We start from the raw sequence: 16574 nt of genomic DNA on the forward strand, positions 1-16574 counted from the left end.
TCTGCATCAATGAGCATTTGCAACATACAGTATGGAGCCGTGTGGAGTTTGTTCCAGAGGAAGTAGCATTTACACAAGTAAATGTTGCTCTGTTGTATAAGCAGTAGAAAAAGAAATGTTGCGACCGCCACATATGCCTGTTTAAGGCAAACAATATAGCATGAAGTGAGCAGTCGTGGACCCGGAAAAAGTTCAGGAAGGACAATACCAAAATCTAGGAGGTATAGAGTTTTGTATCTATTTTTACTTTTGTAGAACTATGAGATATAGAGGCCGGATGTGGAAGTGGTTGTATCACCTACATACATGACAAAAATTACTAAAAGCTTCAACCGCAAAAATATGATATTAGTTCGCCGGCGCTAAATCTTACTCCCTCAGTTCCTAAATATTGAGCAAAATGGGTGAATCCACACTCTAAAATATGCCTATATACATCCGTATGTGGTAGTCCATTTGATATCTCTAAAAAGACAAATATTTAGGAACGGAGGGAGTAGATATGACGCTAAACTCTGATAGATCAAACTGAGTTGATATTTTTTTATATATATGGTGTCACACTCATTTTCTTCTCTTATGAACATTAATTTTCATTTGTTCCTTTCTCAAATTCTGCACACATGGCCTATAAACACATGGTTTTCAAAACAAACTAAATTACCAACTATATTTCCGAGCAAGCTTCTGGTGGTTTGTGTCCGGTCTGTGTGTGCAGTGCTATTCGGGAGAATATTAGAAATAACATAATGTGCTACCGAAAAACAATAGTCGCTTTGAAATTTCTGTCGTAATTATTCCAATAAAACATATTTTAACTTTCACCAAAATTGTGTGTACTGCTATCTCTACTCCTAATGTCTCAGTTGGTAGTCTCCGTTCCCGGTTATATTTCGACCCACCATTTTTGCCTGGTTTTTTTCATTGGTTTTTTTTCATCAGGTTTTTTTCTTCTAGTGCTCCCTGTTGGTTTTCCCCTTCCGCATCGCTCGATCCAACTCCTCCCCCTCCCTCGGTCTCGCCTCTCCTATCGCTCGATGACGCTCGGTCCTCTCTAGGGTTCGCCGCCTGCCGCCGTATCCCGCCGCCCTGCTCTGTTGTTGCCCCTCTCTCCGCCTGCCTCGCCCCTGCTCTAGAGTTCGACGCCCGCCGCCGTCCCACGCCGCCCTGCTCCGTTGTTGCCCGTCCCTCCGCCTGCCTCGCCCCCCTCCCCTACACTCACCCGTGCCCGATCTGGATCTGGATGAGGCGTTGCCTCCCGTTCCTCTCATCGCGTCCCTTGTGCCAGCCATGGAAGAGGAGAGGAAGAAGGGGAGGGAGAGCACGGAGGAGGAGGAGGAAGAATAAGAAGCTTATCTGTAGAATCAACCGATCGAGCGGGGCTCTTGATCTTGGCTAGCGAGAATGCGGCAGATCTCGTCGATGCTGCAGGGCTTGGCCCGTTCCATGTCTCTGGGAAAGGAGAGGAAGGTGGAGGAGGAGCACCAGGGGACGGTGATGCGGTTGTCGGGGACGCTCTGGGGCAAGGGCTCCGAGACGTTCGCCGCCGCGTGCTCCCGCCGCGGCGAGAAGGGCACCAACCAGGACACCTCCATCGTCTCGGAGGTGAGTTTGCCGCTACCCTGCTTCTTCCCTGCTTGCTCTCTATTGCATGCGAATGATTTTTTGCGCTGGTTATCGCAACATATTACCGGTGGCGTGTAGTAGTCAAGATCAGCAACACCACGTACTCTGCACGGAGCTTCTTGCCACACAATTTAATTCCCGCGTTCCAAACACAAATTTCTGCTACTCGAGAGGCAGAAGAGGTTTTAATTGTGGCCAAGACGAGCCGACGACACGGTCTCTGTTCCACAGAAAATGGCGAGGGAACGTACAGCGTTGGGACTTGGGACTGGTCGCTGGCTTCTTCTTCTCATTTATGGCCACAGAAGAAATGAAACAACTTTCAAGTGCTTGCCTTGCGTGTGCACGAAATAGAATAGAGATTGGATCCCATCTCCCTCGGTTGTTCACCTAACCATTTCTCTGATATTTTTGTGACTGAGATGGTTAAATTCGGTTTTGTTAGGCCATTCATTCACCAGATTACGTGTTGCCTCTTGGGACAATCCTGGATCATGTTGCTCACAAGTTTCTTGGATATGGCGCTTGCCTTTTGCGTCTAGGGGTTTCAGTCCGTAGTGTTAGAAGGGAGAGAGGGTCTAGTGGAATAGTTCGTTGTATTGCTTGAGCCTCGTGGGCATATATATATAAGCGTACAATCATCTATTTAGAGTACAAGACAAGCCAGAACAAATCCTAGTCTATCTCGTCTTTCCTAATAAACATTATACTCAACATCCCCCCGCAGTCACAACGGTAGCGATGCAGTCGGTGAGACTGGAAAAGAATCCGAAGGTAAGCCGACAGACACCCCCCCACAGTCGTAATGGTCGACGCATCGCGGAGTCGTGGCTGGAGTGGCAACGGACGAGGTTGCTCAAGCAAGGCGGTAGCCCTTTCTGCCGTTTGTCGATGTAGCTGAGAGCGTGGGTGGTGGAGCCGTGGTCGAGGTAGCCGTGCGAAGAATGCCGTGGTCGATGTCGAGTCAGGGTGGCCGGTGCAAGGAAGTCGCCGTGGAGCCGCGGGCGCAAGAGGGCACCGAGTTAGTCATGGGCACAGTGGTGTCGAAGTAGTGGTGCGCCGGGAAGAAGATGTTGTTGACGACGCGTCGCGGCGGGTTTGCCAAGCCCGGGGACACATCATGGACGAAGGCACGCATCGATGTTCCCAGCACCAAGCATGCGTAGACGGACGAAGACGAAGTACCGCACCAGGCTTGGCAGGCCCGGGGACACGTCGTGGACGAAGGCACGCCACGGTGTTGCCAGCACCGGACATGCGTAGACTGGGACCTGCACGAGCTGTACGCCATGTCGAAGAGGTCGGAGAGGCCAGCGGAGAAGGACTCGATGATGGTATCGGCGTCCATCGGCGCAGGGCCGATCACTGGTAGAAAAAGAGGCTTCCGTCCAGCCCCATTAGTCGCGAAACTGTAGGAACCGCGACTAATGAAGTCTTTAGTCGCGGTTCGGCAGACGAACCGCGACCAAAGGCCTGGGCCCAGGGCGCTCGGTGGCCAGCTGGTGCACGTGAGGGGCTTTAGTCGCGGTTGGCCAGGCCAACCGCGACTAAAGGTGCGCAAAGGCCTTTAGTCGCGGTTGGCCAGGCCAACCGCGACTAAAACTCCTCCCCTATATATACCAGTTCAGCACGCTCACTTAGCCATTTGGTGCCACTTCTCTTCACAAGCTTCACAAGGGGGTGTAGGTTTGCTTTTGGTTCCTCTTATGCACACAAGGTGTTTGATGAAATGCCCTAAGAGGGTGAAACAAACATGATATGAAGTGTTGGAGCCACACTTGAGGTTCCTCATTTATTTTTTCCTCCTCGATCGCGGTTAGCAACTTGAACCTTTCATGCATGTGTGTCATTGATAAAATATGCATGTGTGCAGTTCATTGTTTAATTTATATTGTTTGTAGCTAGTTAGTTTAACAAATGCATGATGGTTAATTATATATTTTATATTATAATAATGCAGATGAATCGACAATGGATGTACGGTAACCGACTCTCCGGCGAGTTCACTACGGGTTTGAAAGATTTCCTCGTAGTGGCTAATGCGAACAAGCAGGGGGGTTTTGTTATCTGTCCATGTGTTATCTGTAAGAATCAGAAGGGTTACTCTTCCTCAAGAGATGTTCACATGCATCTGCTTCGGCACGGTTTCATGCCAAGCTATAATTGTTGGACCAAGCATGGAGAAAGAGGGGTTATAATGGAAGAAGATGAAGAAGGGGATGATTTCATCGATGAAAGCTATCTTGCTCATTTCGGTGATACTTTCATGGAGGATGCTGAAGGTGAAGGGGAAGGTGAAGAAGAGGCACGTGATGATCCCGTTGATGATCTTGGTCGGACCATTGCTGATGCACGGAGACGCTGCGAAACTGAAAAGGAGAGGGAGAATTTGGATCGCATGTTAGAGGATCACAGAAAGGTGCTGTACCCCGGATGCGATGATGGTCTGAAAAAGCTGGGCTGCACACTGGATTTGCTGAAATGGAAGGCAGAGGCAGGTGTAGCTGACTCGGCATTTGAAAACTTGCTGAAAATGTTGAAGAATATGTTTCCAAAGGATAACGAGTTGCCCGCCAGTACGTACGAAGCAAAGAAGGTTGTCTGCCCTCTAGGTTTAGAGGTTCTGAAGATACATGCATGCATCAACGACTGCATCCTCTACCGCGGTGAATACGAGAATTTGAATGAATGCCCGGTATGCACTGCATTGCGTTATAAGATCAGAGGCGATGACCCTGGTGACGATGTTGAGGGCCAGAAACCCAGGAAGAGGGTTCCCGCCAAGGTGATGTGGTATGCTCCTATAATACCACGGTTGAAACGCCTGTTCAGGAACAAAGAGCATGCCAAGTTGTTGCGATGGCACAAAGAGGACCGTAAGTCGGACGGGGAGTTGAGACACACCGCAGATGGAACGCAATGGAGAAAGATCGACAGATGGTTCAAAGATTTTGCAGCTGACGCAAGGAACATAAGATTTGCTCTAAGTACGGATGGCATGAATCCTTTTGGCGAGCAGAGCTCCAGCCATAGCACCTGGCCCGTGACTCTATGCATCTACAACCTTCCTCCTTGGTTGTGCATGAAGCGGAAGTTCATTATGATGCCAGTGCTCATCCAAGGTCCGAAGCAACCCGGCAACGACATCGATGTGTACCTAAGGCCATTAGTTGATGAACTTTTACAGCTATGGGGTGGTGTCCGTGTGTGGGATGAGCACAAACAAGAGGAATTTGACCTACGAGCGTTGCTTTTCGTAACCATCAACGATTGGCCTGCTCTTAGTAACCTTTCGGGACTGTCAAATAAGGGATACAATGCATGCACGCACTGCTTACATGAGACTGAAAGTGTACATTTGCCAAATTGTAAGAAGAACGTGTACCTTGGGCATCGTCGATTTCTTCCGAAAATTCATCCAGTAAGAAAGAATGGCAAGCATTACAACGGCAAGGTAGATCACCGGCCGAAGCCTGCGGAACGCACTGGTGCTGAGGTATTTGATATGGTCAAGGATTTGAAAGTCATCTTTGGAAAGGGTCCTGGCGGACAATCAGTTCCGAAGGGAGCTGACGGGCACGCAGCCATGTGGAAGAAGAAATCTATATTCTGGGAGCTAGAATATTGGAAAGTCCTAGATGTCCGCTCTGCAATCGACGTGATGCACGTTACGAAGAATATTTGCGTGAACCTCCTAAGCTTCTTGGGCGTGTATGGGAAGACAAATGATACAAAGGAAGCACGGCAGGACAAGCAACGTTTGAAAGACCCTGATGACCGGCATCCGGAATGGTTTCAAGGTCGTGCCAGCTACGCTCTGACCAAAGAAGAGAAGGTCATCTTTTTTGAATGCCTGAGCAGTATGAAGGTCCCGTCTGGATTCTCGTCCAATATAAAGGGAATAATAAACATGGCGGAGAAAAAGTTCCAAAACCTGAAGTCTCACGACTGCCACGTGATTATGACGCAATTGCTTCCGATTGCTTTGAGGGGGCTCCTGCCGGAAAATGTTCGAGTAGCCATTGTGAAGCTATGTGCATTCCTCAATGCAATCTCTCAGAAGGTAATCAATCCAGAAGTTCTACCACGGTTACAGAACGATGTGATCCAATGCCTTGTCAGTTTCGAGTTGGTGTTCCCGCCATCCTTCTTCAATATTATGACGCACCTCCTGGTTCACCTAGTCGAAGAGATTTTCGTTCTCGGTCCTGTATTTCTACACAATATGTTCCCCTTCGAGAGGTTCATGGGAGTATTAAAGAAATATGTTCGTAACCGTGCTAGGCCAGAAGGAAGCATCGCCAAGGGCTATGGAAATGAGGAGGTAATTGAGTTTTGTGTTGACTTTGTTCCTGACCTTAAGCCGATTGGTCTTCCTCGATCGCGGCACGAGGGGAGACTAAGTGGAAAAGGCACGATCGGAAGGAAATCAACGATATGTATGGACGGCCATTCTCTGACTGAAGCACACCACACTGTACTGACCAATTCTAGCTTGGTGGCTCCGTACTTTGAGAAACACAAGAATATTTTACGCTCGGACAACCCGGGGAAGCCTGAATCCTGGATTAGGAAGGCCCACATGGAGACTTTCGGCAGTTGGTTGAGAAAACATTTAATGAATGACAATGATGTTGTAGATCAGCTGTACATGTTGGCCAAGACACCATCTTCGACTATAACGACTTTCCAAGGGTACGAGATAAATGGGAATACATTTTACACGATCGTCCAAGATAAAAAGAGCACCAACCAAAACAGTGGTGTCCGCTTTGATGCAGCAACCGAGAATGGGCAAAAGGTCACATATTATGGTTACATAGAGGAGATATGGGAACTTGACTATGGACCCTCCTTTAAGGTCCCTTTGTTCCGGTGCAAATGGTTCAAGCTAACAGGAGGTGGGGTAAAGGTGGACGAGCAATACGGAATGACAATGGTGGATTTTAACAATCTTGGTTACCTTGACGAACCATTCGTCCTTGCCAAAGATGTCGCTCAGGTTTTTTATTTGAAGGACATGAGTAGCAAACCGAGGAAACGGAAAGATAAGAAAACGATCAGTACATCATGCGATGATCCAAAGCGCCACATTGTTCTTTCAGGGAAAAGAAACATCGTGGGAGTGGAGGACAAGACAGACATGTCAGAAGATTATAATATGTTTGGTGAAATTCCGCCCTTCAAAGTGAACATTGACCCAAGCATTAAGTTAAATGATGAGGATGCTCCATGGATACGGCACAATCGTAAGCAATCAGGGACACAAGGGAAGAATTGATGTGTAATAATTTATTGTACCAAACTTTGTATTTGGTCGATGAACTGAATGATGTATCAAACCTTTTGTCAAACCTTCAAGGGGTTTTAAAATGAATTAGTTTTATTTTTCTGATTTTTTTGATATATAATTGTATTTTTAAGATTTTAAAATGAATTAGTTTTATTTTTCTGATTTTAAAAGGAAAAAGGAAGAAGAAGAAAGAAGGAAAAAGGAAGAAAAAAACAGAAGAAAAAAACAGAAGAAAAAAGGAAAAACAGAAGAAAAAAACAAACAGAAGAAAAACATAAAAAAACAGAAGAAAAAAACAGAAGAAAAAAGGAAAAAGGAAAAAAGGAAGAAAAAAAGAAAATATGCCACCTACTGGGCCACCACCGTGGAAAATAGGGTTCCCCCAGAACGATGACCCGTACGGTTACAGAAGCCGTAAGAGAAAGATGGATCGGGAAGCAGATGTTGTGGCGCGGTTGGCATCGGAAATTGATGTGATGAAGAAAACCATGAGTGTACTAGTAGCCGAAAGAGATGCAGCTCGGGTGCAGCATGAAGATCATCCAGCGGATCTCGGAAGCCAGCAGCGGAGAAGCAGCGTGGCTTCCACGGAGGCCCCACCGGCTGGTGCAGATGCACCGACGATCGAAATTACTGCACCGGAGCCTCTGGTGGTCCAAATTACTGCACCGGAGCCTCTGGTGGTCGAAATTACTTCACCGGAGCCTCCTCGCTACCCCGTGGACGATATAAAGGAGATGAAAGAATGTCATCTGTATTATCCTATCGGGAACATGTCCATGAAGGTAGCCATCGGTAGTGCTTTACCATGTTTACCTGGAGCACTCCACCACAACAACCCCATTCAAGATGGCTATGCTCGTGTCACGGTGGAGGACATAGTCCAAGGGTTTGAGGACCTGGAGATTGACATTGCTACACCTGAAGGGGAGAAAAGACTTGGAGATGTCAAGCGCCATTTCATTCTATGGCAAAAGAAGTTTATCAAGTTTCCAGGCGAGGCGCCAAGGACAACAAGTCCACCCCCCTATGGTGGTGGTGGTGGCGGTGGCGGTGGTGGTGGTGGTGGTGGTGGTGGCGGTTCACCTACACCTCCGTCACGTCAGCCGACGCCGCCCCCCAGTCCACAACGTCCGGCGGGTGATCAGCCGCCGCCCCCCAGTCCTCGTCCGGCGGGTGATCAGACGCCGCCCCCCAATCCACCTCCGGCAAAGAAGCAGAAGCAGTCCTGGATTATTAACCCGGACCCTTATGTACCTAAGACCACAAAGGTACCGGAGCCATCACTGAAGCCTCTCCCCACAAGGCCTTGGGAACGTAGTGCCGAGGAAGGCGACGCGGCCGCGGCTGCTGATTTGGAGAAATGGAAGGCGGACTGCAAGAAGAAAAGAGAGCCCGAGCCCAAGCCAGTATTTTCTGATGAGCAAAAGAAGTGGGCTAAGTCATTTTTGAGCACACCGTCCCAAGCCGCGAAGAATCTGCCTAACGACTATGCACGTGAACTTCGCAGGCAGGCACTCATGTTCAAGGAGAACAAAGAGCGGGAGAAGGCCGAAAGTAAAAAAAGCGGGAAACAAGTTGCCCAGCTCGGGGAACAAAGTAAACAATCGATTGCCCCGCTTATAGTGGAAGCCTTCTGTCCGGATGCCCCCGAGATCATACAAGCTGCGGCAGCACAGGGATTGACTGTAACGAGTGCCAGAGAACAAGCGGCCAACTTAGGTATTACTCTTCGTGAACTGTTAGGCCTTGATGAGGCGCCAGTGAAGGAGATAGTAATTACATATGTCAAGAATGGGCCTCTCGTCGAGCCTGCGCAGGAAAAGGATCTACCTCCACAAATGAAAGGTCTGCTGAAATGGTACAAGGGTTACATAAAAAATAAAAACGCCAAAGAATATATTTATGCGGAAGTTAGACATGAGCATTACTTCAAACATTACTATGTACAAATTGAACTGAGTGAATTGTTCCAGCTTTTCAATCTGCGCGAGCTCGATAAATCTATCATCAGTTGCTACGTTCTGTAAGTGATTTATTAATTTCTACCCCATCTCGTTCATATTGCCTGCACTATATATATGTCCTAACTATATTGTTGTGTCCGCTATTATACATGCAGAATGAAGATTAAGGAATGCAGAGTAAGGAACATCCATGATGTTGGGTTCATTGACCCACACATCGTTAATGGACATGTGTTGGAGCGTCACCCCGCCGACGTGGAGGCAGACCTGTGGCAGTTTCTTACAAAGCAGGAACTCAAAAGTGATATTCTATTTCCTTACCATTTTGAGTGAGTGTTTCTGTCTTGAGCACATTCTCTTTTGTTTACTCCATGCATGGTATGTGGCCGGCTAATCGATGAGTTATGCATGATGTACTGTGCATGTATCGTGTCCGCAGGTTCCACTGGATTCTGCTAGTAATTAAAGTTAACACCTCAGAATGTCTCGTCCACGACTCTGTGAATATGGATCCAAAGCTTTGGGGCGGCATGAGAAGAATGCTGCAGAAGTAATTATTTTCATTCATTTGCGCTCTATATCGATCGGCCTATTTCGTTCATTTCCTAATATCAAGTAACTAATTAATAACTCTCTTGTTCATTTAATTTTCTTTGCCTCGTAGGGTTTGGAGACGGTTCGTAGATACAAAGGTCGGTGAATTCAAAAAAGAGCTAGAATTCAAAATGTTAAAGGCTAAGAATGCTGGGGATATTCAGCCACCGGAGACCAATCTATGTGGATACTATGTCTATGAGATGATCCGGAGATACACCTCTGAGCGGGTTCCGAGTGATACCAATGCTCAGAGGAATAACCTCCGGTGGATGCTTAGTCCAGAAGCTCGCTTCCGACCACTTCAAGAGGAACTAGCTGGATGGTTCAGCAGGGAAGTCCTCCATCCTAAAGGAGAACACTATTACGAGGACGTAGAACTTTATATGCATTAAATCATGTATGGAAACTTGTTCAAAATTGTATATGGTCATCCGATGATATTGAATATATATATTGTATATTCCTCTTGAATTCTTTTTGGTTCTAATTTCAAATTTATTTGAAATTGTACATTCATATGCATGTATGTAGTACCGTAGAATATATGAAACTCCTTCAAAATTAAAATAAAGCACAAAAGAAATAAAACAATACAAATTAAACAGAAAACAGGTTTAAGGGGGGGGGGCTAAAACCCTAAACCTGCGGCGGCCTTTAGTCGCGGTTGGCCAGAAGAACCGCGACTAAAGGTCCTCCGCCCCGACGGCCACCTGGCGCCCACGTGGACGGGCCTTTAGTCGCGGTTCTTAAGCAACCGCGACTAAAGGGGGGGGCCTTTAGTCGCGCCCGTTCGGTCGCGGTTGCGCAACCGCGACTAATGGCAGTTGCGAACCGCGACCAAAGGCCCTTTTTCCACCAGTGGATGTCACCAGCGGTGGTCGGAGTAGAGGAAGTGGTCGGGGTAGATGACGACGACGCTGGCGACAGGCTGGTGCTGGATGAAGAAGAAGGGGTGGACGGGCGGCGGCGGCGGCTATGTTGACATATAATGTGCTGCCTAGTCTCTTCCATCAGATCGGTCTTTTGGTTGCATTGGCTAGAGCATGCACTTCTACATGGTATCGGAGCCAAGAGGTCTTGAGTTCAAGACCCGACTGGCGCAATTAAATTGCAACCCACTATCGGTCCACGTTTAGACCTGAGGGAGCCACACGTGAGGGAGAGTGTTGACGTATAATGTGCTGCCTAGTCTCTTCCATCAGATCGGTCTTTTGGTTGTATTGGCTAGAGCATGTATTTCTACACGTAGGAGTAGTATCTGCCAAAAAAGGGATGGTACGTGTCTTGATTTGCCGAGAAAACTTGAACTACGTACGTAAAAACGTTATTTCCAACATCTTCATAGTAGGATCAGATGTGCTGATTGTTTTTCAGACTGCAAAAATCATTGTATTTCATGAATACTCCGTGTGACTACCCATTTTTTTGTTGGATAAAAAACAGACAATTGGTTATTTGGTTATTCATGTTTGTTCTCAATTTCTCATGTCTCTCTCTTCCCTGTCCAGGGATACGGGTGCCAGGACGACACCATCTTCTACGGCATCTTCGACTGGCACGACCAGTGGGGCCACTACGTCCCAAGGCCGTCCGGGAGTCGCTGCCGCAGTCGCTTCTGTGCCGCTGGCAGGAGGCCGTCACGCTGGCGTCACTCATCGACGGCGAGAAGAGGCTCATTGACTGCCAGTTCGACCTCGTGAGGAAGTCCTACCTGGCCGCCGCTGCAGCCGTGGACGAGGAGCTCCGCCGGAGCCGGCGCCTTGATGCCATCAACAACGGCTGCACGGCTCTGTCCATCATGAAGCAGAGCGACCTGATGGTGGTCGCGAACGTCAGCGACTCGCGGGCCGTCCTTGCGACCACGTCGGACGACGGGGACATCACGACCGTCCAGCTCACCGTCGACTTCAAGCCCGACTTACCCCGTAAGTCATCATGACAAGACTAGAAGATGGACAGTCCATTCCTGACACGGCAATTGCTCCCCCACGTTCGAATCCGAATCGCAGAGGAGAAGGCGCGCATCTTGCAGTGTGAGGGCCGCGTGCACTGCCTCAACGACGATCCCGGCGTGCACTGGGTGTGGGTGCCCCATCGGGAGGCGCCGGGGCTGGCCATGTCGCGCGCGTTCGGCGACTACTGCGTCAAGGACTACGGCGTCATTTTGGTGCCGGAGGTGACGTGGAGGAGGATCACCGCCCAGGACCAGTTCGTCATCCTGGCCACCGACGGGGTAAGCTACAGTAGAAAACCACCCATTAGTCCCGGTTCGTAAGGGCCTTTAGTCCCGGTTCACGAACCGGGACTAATGGGTCGTTACTAATACCTCCACCCATTAGTCCTGGTTCAATCCAGAACCGGGACCAATGTGCCTCCACGTGGCTCTGTGCGCCCACCCCAGTCAGGGGGCCTTTGGTCCCGGTTGGTGGCACCAACCGGGACCAAAATGCATCCACGCGTCAGCATTCTAGTTGCTGGGGTTTTTGTGTTTTTTTTTGAAAGGAGGGGAGGTTGGGGGTTTTGGGGGGTTAATTTGATTAGGTGTTTCATATATTGTGTTAGCTAGCTAATTAATAGAGAGAAGTGTCCTCTCTTATGTCCGTGCTTGGACGCTATGTACTATATATACATAAGTGATCGAGAGAACCATTCGGTACAGAAGTTCGTCATGCATACCGAGAGAAGTGATCGATCGACCTCTCCTTCTCCGAGAGGTTGGTCGAACAACAAGTTTTCGTATCATGTATCCGACGCTACCGGCTACATACATGTACAATATGTATAAGATCTCTTATAATTACAAACCCTTAGCTAGCATTTGAAATCAATTTCCACATGGTATTCTCCGGTTTTACTGATGACATGGTCAAGAAAGAATCCCGCCAATTCCTCTTGAATTGCTTTCATGCGATCTGGTTCTAGGAGTTCATTCCGCATCTGCCACGTCTAATTTGAAGAAGGGGGTTAATTAATACATATATATGAATGAAACTCAACAGAAATGATGGTGTAATAAAATGAAATTGTGAATATTATTGCTTACGCACTTCATATTGTCTTTGAGAGTAGCCCCGCTTGTTTTTCAAAGTCGTGGTGTGGATGAACTCGCACACGTAGTATCCACAGAAATCATTCCCTTCCTCCTGCCACAAGCACTTTATGAGAAATAGAGGTCAATCAAACTGATAATGAAGCATTATAAATGGCATTGATGAAAGTATATATAGCTATATATAGAATTAACGGGCCGGAGATGCGCGCAACTAGCTAGCCAGTAGTACTTACTTTCGGGTATGTATATCGCAGCTCCTTCGGCAGTCCCGGAGCTTCTGCGGTGAACTGTTCCCAAACCCTGCAAGACAAAGAAAATAATTATTATTACTTGAGATATCAGGAAATGAACAAAAAGTTACCGATATGGTGCAATAATTATGATCGATTGAACTTACTTGCTGAGCATTTCAGTCATGTCCGCATAGGTTTTGGGATCTTTCCGTCTCGAGTCTAAGACGGTTACTAGTCCACGCTCAAGCTTAATCTCCAGAAGAATATAGTGGTACCTGCGCACGCATGCATAACTCATCAATTACATTACTATAACCTCGCTTGAGTAATATGGGAAACCGAATATGCACACGACAGTAACACTCACGGGCCGTTGTAAGGAAAGAGTATGGTAACTTTGTTTTGATTTTTTATCAATGATCGTAGCAAGTTGTCCTCGGCCTCTTTGACGTTCTTTTTAACCAGAAATACATCTATGATATTTGTGTTAATGAACCCAATATCATAAATTTCTTGTTTTTTGCACTCGACGATCTTCAATCTGCATAATATATTGAGGATAATTAATTATAAATACATGCATGCAATGAAAGAGCCGAACTATATATAGAGACTTAATGACAGAAATAGTACTTACAGGCAGTAGCAAAAGACCATTAATTTATCGAGGGCCTTTTGATTGAAGAACTCGAAGAACTCCTCAAATGGAACAGTCAACAGATCATTTGCAACAAGATCGTGCTCCTCTTTAATATGCAGATACAAAGCATTCTTACCATCAGACTCTCTGCAGATTTCCATGTACCAATTATGGAATCTTCGCATCATTGTTGTCAGAGATTTTTCATCTTTGACGAGAGGCTTCCCGTACTCGTATCTGTGTCCGTCCACCTTCAAGAAATCAGGAAGTGCATCGTCAGGCAGGTAATCGTCAAGATTGCCATAACCGGCCACCGTCCCCGGAGCATTAGACACATTGAGCGAGGGGCACAATTGCTGTGCTTGTTCACCAAGCTGGGCAATTTTTTTCCCCTTTGCTCGTTGTTTTGACCTTTTAGCACTAACAGTAGTTCCCGACCGCTGGGCTTGGAGATATGTCTATTCAGTAATGCGCTCATAGTTGGTTCTCGGTGGAGACTTTGGTGGTTTCCTCAGGGCATCGATAGTGCGCTTTGCTTTCACCGGATCTACCTTCTCCTCCGGAGGTGGATGTCTCTTTGCTTTCATCCCTTCAAAGAACTCCTTCACATGGGCCTGCACAATCGTATCGTTTTCCTCCTTGGACCTCTCGTACGGTAACTTCTCTAGAGGCTTGAGAGATGATGGACCGTATTTGTATTGCCTCCCGCCTCTGGTTGTGCTGCTAGACGCCGGAGCAGAAGGAGCGGCTGCGGCGTCTGTCTTCTTTCGTGCTTGCTTACGAGGCGGAGGAGAAGGAGTACGACGCGCCGGAGCAGTCGGGGCGGCGGCGGGTCTCTTTCGCCCTTGCTGGCGAGGCGGAGAAGGAGGATGCTGCTGGCTGCTCGGGAGCGCAGGCGCAGGCGGAGAAGGAGGCGGAGTGCCGCCATGCGCCGGAGAAGGAGGCGGAGTGCCGCCACGCGTGCCCTGATCGTCACTCGCCGGAGGAGGAGACGGTGGAGGAGGCGGAGTGCCCTGACTCGCCGGAGCTGGAGGAGGAGGCGGAGGCGTCCAGTTCAGAAGGTTGATGAGCTCCTTCTTCCATAGGCATGGAGTCTTCAGAGCAGAACCCAGCCTAGTCTCCCCTTCACCGGTAGGGTGGTCAAGCACGAGGTCCTCAAATCCCTCCGTTATTTCATCCACCATCACCTTAGCATATTCTTTTGGAATCGGCTGGCAGTGATAAGTTGTGCCGGGTGCACTAGGATAAACTTGGCCAACAGCCGCCTTGACCTTCAAATTCATCCATCACGCCATCATGTGGCAATTTTGAGACTCCGTGATACCATCCACGGGATAGCTGGCAGGAGCCGTCAAGACATGCTACGGCTGAAGTAGCTCGGTGGAAGCCACGCTACTTCTCCGCTGAGATGGCGGGGTAGCTTCGGGGGAAGCTTCGGCATGTCGTTTGTTGCGATCTGCTGCTTCGCGTTCCTCTTCTCGATCCTCTAGCCCCATTACCCTTCCAAGCAGCGCTTGCATTTGGTCCTGCTCCAGTTTCCTCCTCCTCTCGTGGGTTTTGTAACCCCCTGCGTCCAGAAAACCAACCTTCCACGGAATGGAGCCTGGCATGCCTTGTGTCCGTCCAGGGTGCTCGGGATTCCCAAGGGCCATTGTGAGCTCGTCCTTCTCCCTGTTTGGAAGGAACGTCCCTCGCTGCGCTGCATCGATATAGTGTCGAAGGTTCTTGACTGGTATTTGCAGTTGCTCGTCCGTCCACTGACACTTCCCTGTTACAGGGTCCAAGGTTCCGCCATCCCCGAAGAACCAAGTCCGGCAACGGTCTGGCCAGCGCATTGTCTCTGGTTCGATCCCTTTTTCAAGCAGATCATGCTCAGCCTTGGACCACTTAGGCCGGGCTTTGAGGTAGCCACCTGACCCCGTGCGATGGTGAAGCTTCTTCTTCGCAGCATTTTTCTTGTTTGTCTCCGACATCTTCTTACTCTTTTCCAATGTCTTGTGGGCCACAAATGCGGGCCAGTGATCTTTGATCTTCTCATATTTGCCGATGAATTCTGGTGTCTTTTTTTCCTTGACAAACTGGTTCAGCTCTTTCCTCCACCTCCTCATTAGGCCTGCCATCTTCTTAAGAGCACAAGACTTGATTAATTGCTCTTTAACTGTCTTCTCTGGATCCTCCTCTGGCGGTAGGGTGAAATTTGCCTTCATCTCAGTCCAAAGATCTTCTTTCTGCATATCATTGACATAAGACACCTCAGCGTCTTCATCCTTAGCAGGCTTATACCATTGCTGGATGCTGATCGGGATCCTGCCCCTAACAAGAACCCCGCACTGAGCAGAAAATGCCTTCCTTGTCCGGATGGGTTCAATCGGTTCGCCGTCGGGCGCGATTTCTATGATCTCAAACTTTTCATCCGAGCTCAACTTTTTCTTCGAGCCTCGTCTCCTTACCGAAGTTGTGCTCGATCCGGAGGGCTAGAAATTATAAGGAAGAAAGACGATAGTAATTAATATGTGTACATATACCAAAACAATGGATGCATCAATTAACTAGTCAGCACGGGCTTAACTAATATATATATACCTGGCCGGACTTGGTTCGCTGACCGAAGCAGTCAGCACGGTCTCCTTCGTCTTGTACCTCCATTGTGTCACCGGAGCCATCATGAACATAGTCCTCCTCTTGTACCGGCATTAATGGGTCGAAGCCACCATCATAAACATAGCCCTCTTCTTCATCTAGCTGATCAACGGTGTCGAGGAGAAATGACGCAACATCATCACTTGATCCATTTGCGATTATGTCCCCCAACATCGCTTCTGTTTCTTCGTCTCACGAGTGCTCCATAGTTTCTGCAAATATTTACAACATGTCAATTATTATTCAAACATGGTACAGATGGATATATATATATATATATATATATATATATATATATATATATATATATATTAGTGGCAAACGTAGAGCTAGCTAGCTAATCACAATAAGGAATCATGTTAGTGGCCTCGACACAACGCTTCAATGGTTTGGGGTGGCCTCGACGATAACGCTCTTTTAACTTGATAAATTTGGGTGGCCTCGAGAGAGTTAATTTGTCAGGTAGGGGCGCGGCGGGAGGGGGTAGGAGACCACAACATCGTTTTCTCTCTAGGGTTTGGGTGTC

The 16574-nt window shown here is 48.0% G+C and overlaps 1 pseudogene; it reads left to right on the forward strand.

Annotated features, from left to right (window-relative positions):
* Window positions 1-1404: 1404 nt before the first annotated feature.
* The window catches only part of LOC119336124, a 22708-nt pseudogene continuing 7538 nt past the window's right edge, over window positions 1405-16574 (forward strand).

This window comes from Triticum dicoccoides, chromosome 7B, assembly GCF_002162155.2.
Source record: "Triticum dicoccoides isolate Atlit2015 ecotype Zavitan chromosome 7B, WEW_v2.0, whole genome shotgun sequence".
Classification (NCBI taxonomy): domain Eukaryota; kingdom Viridiplantae; phylum Streptophyta; class Magnoliopsida; order Poales; family Poaceae; genus Triticum; species Triticum dicoccoides.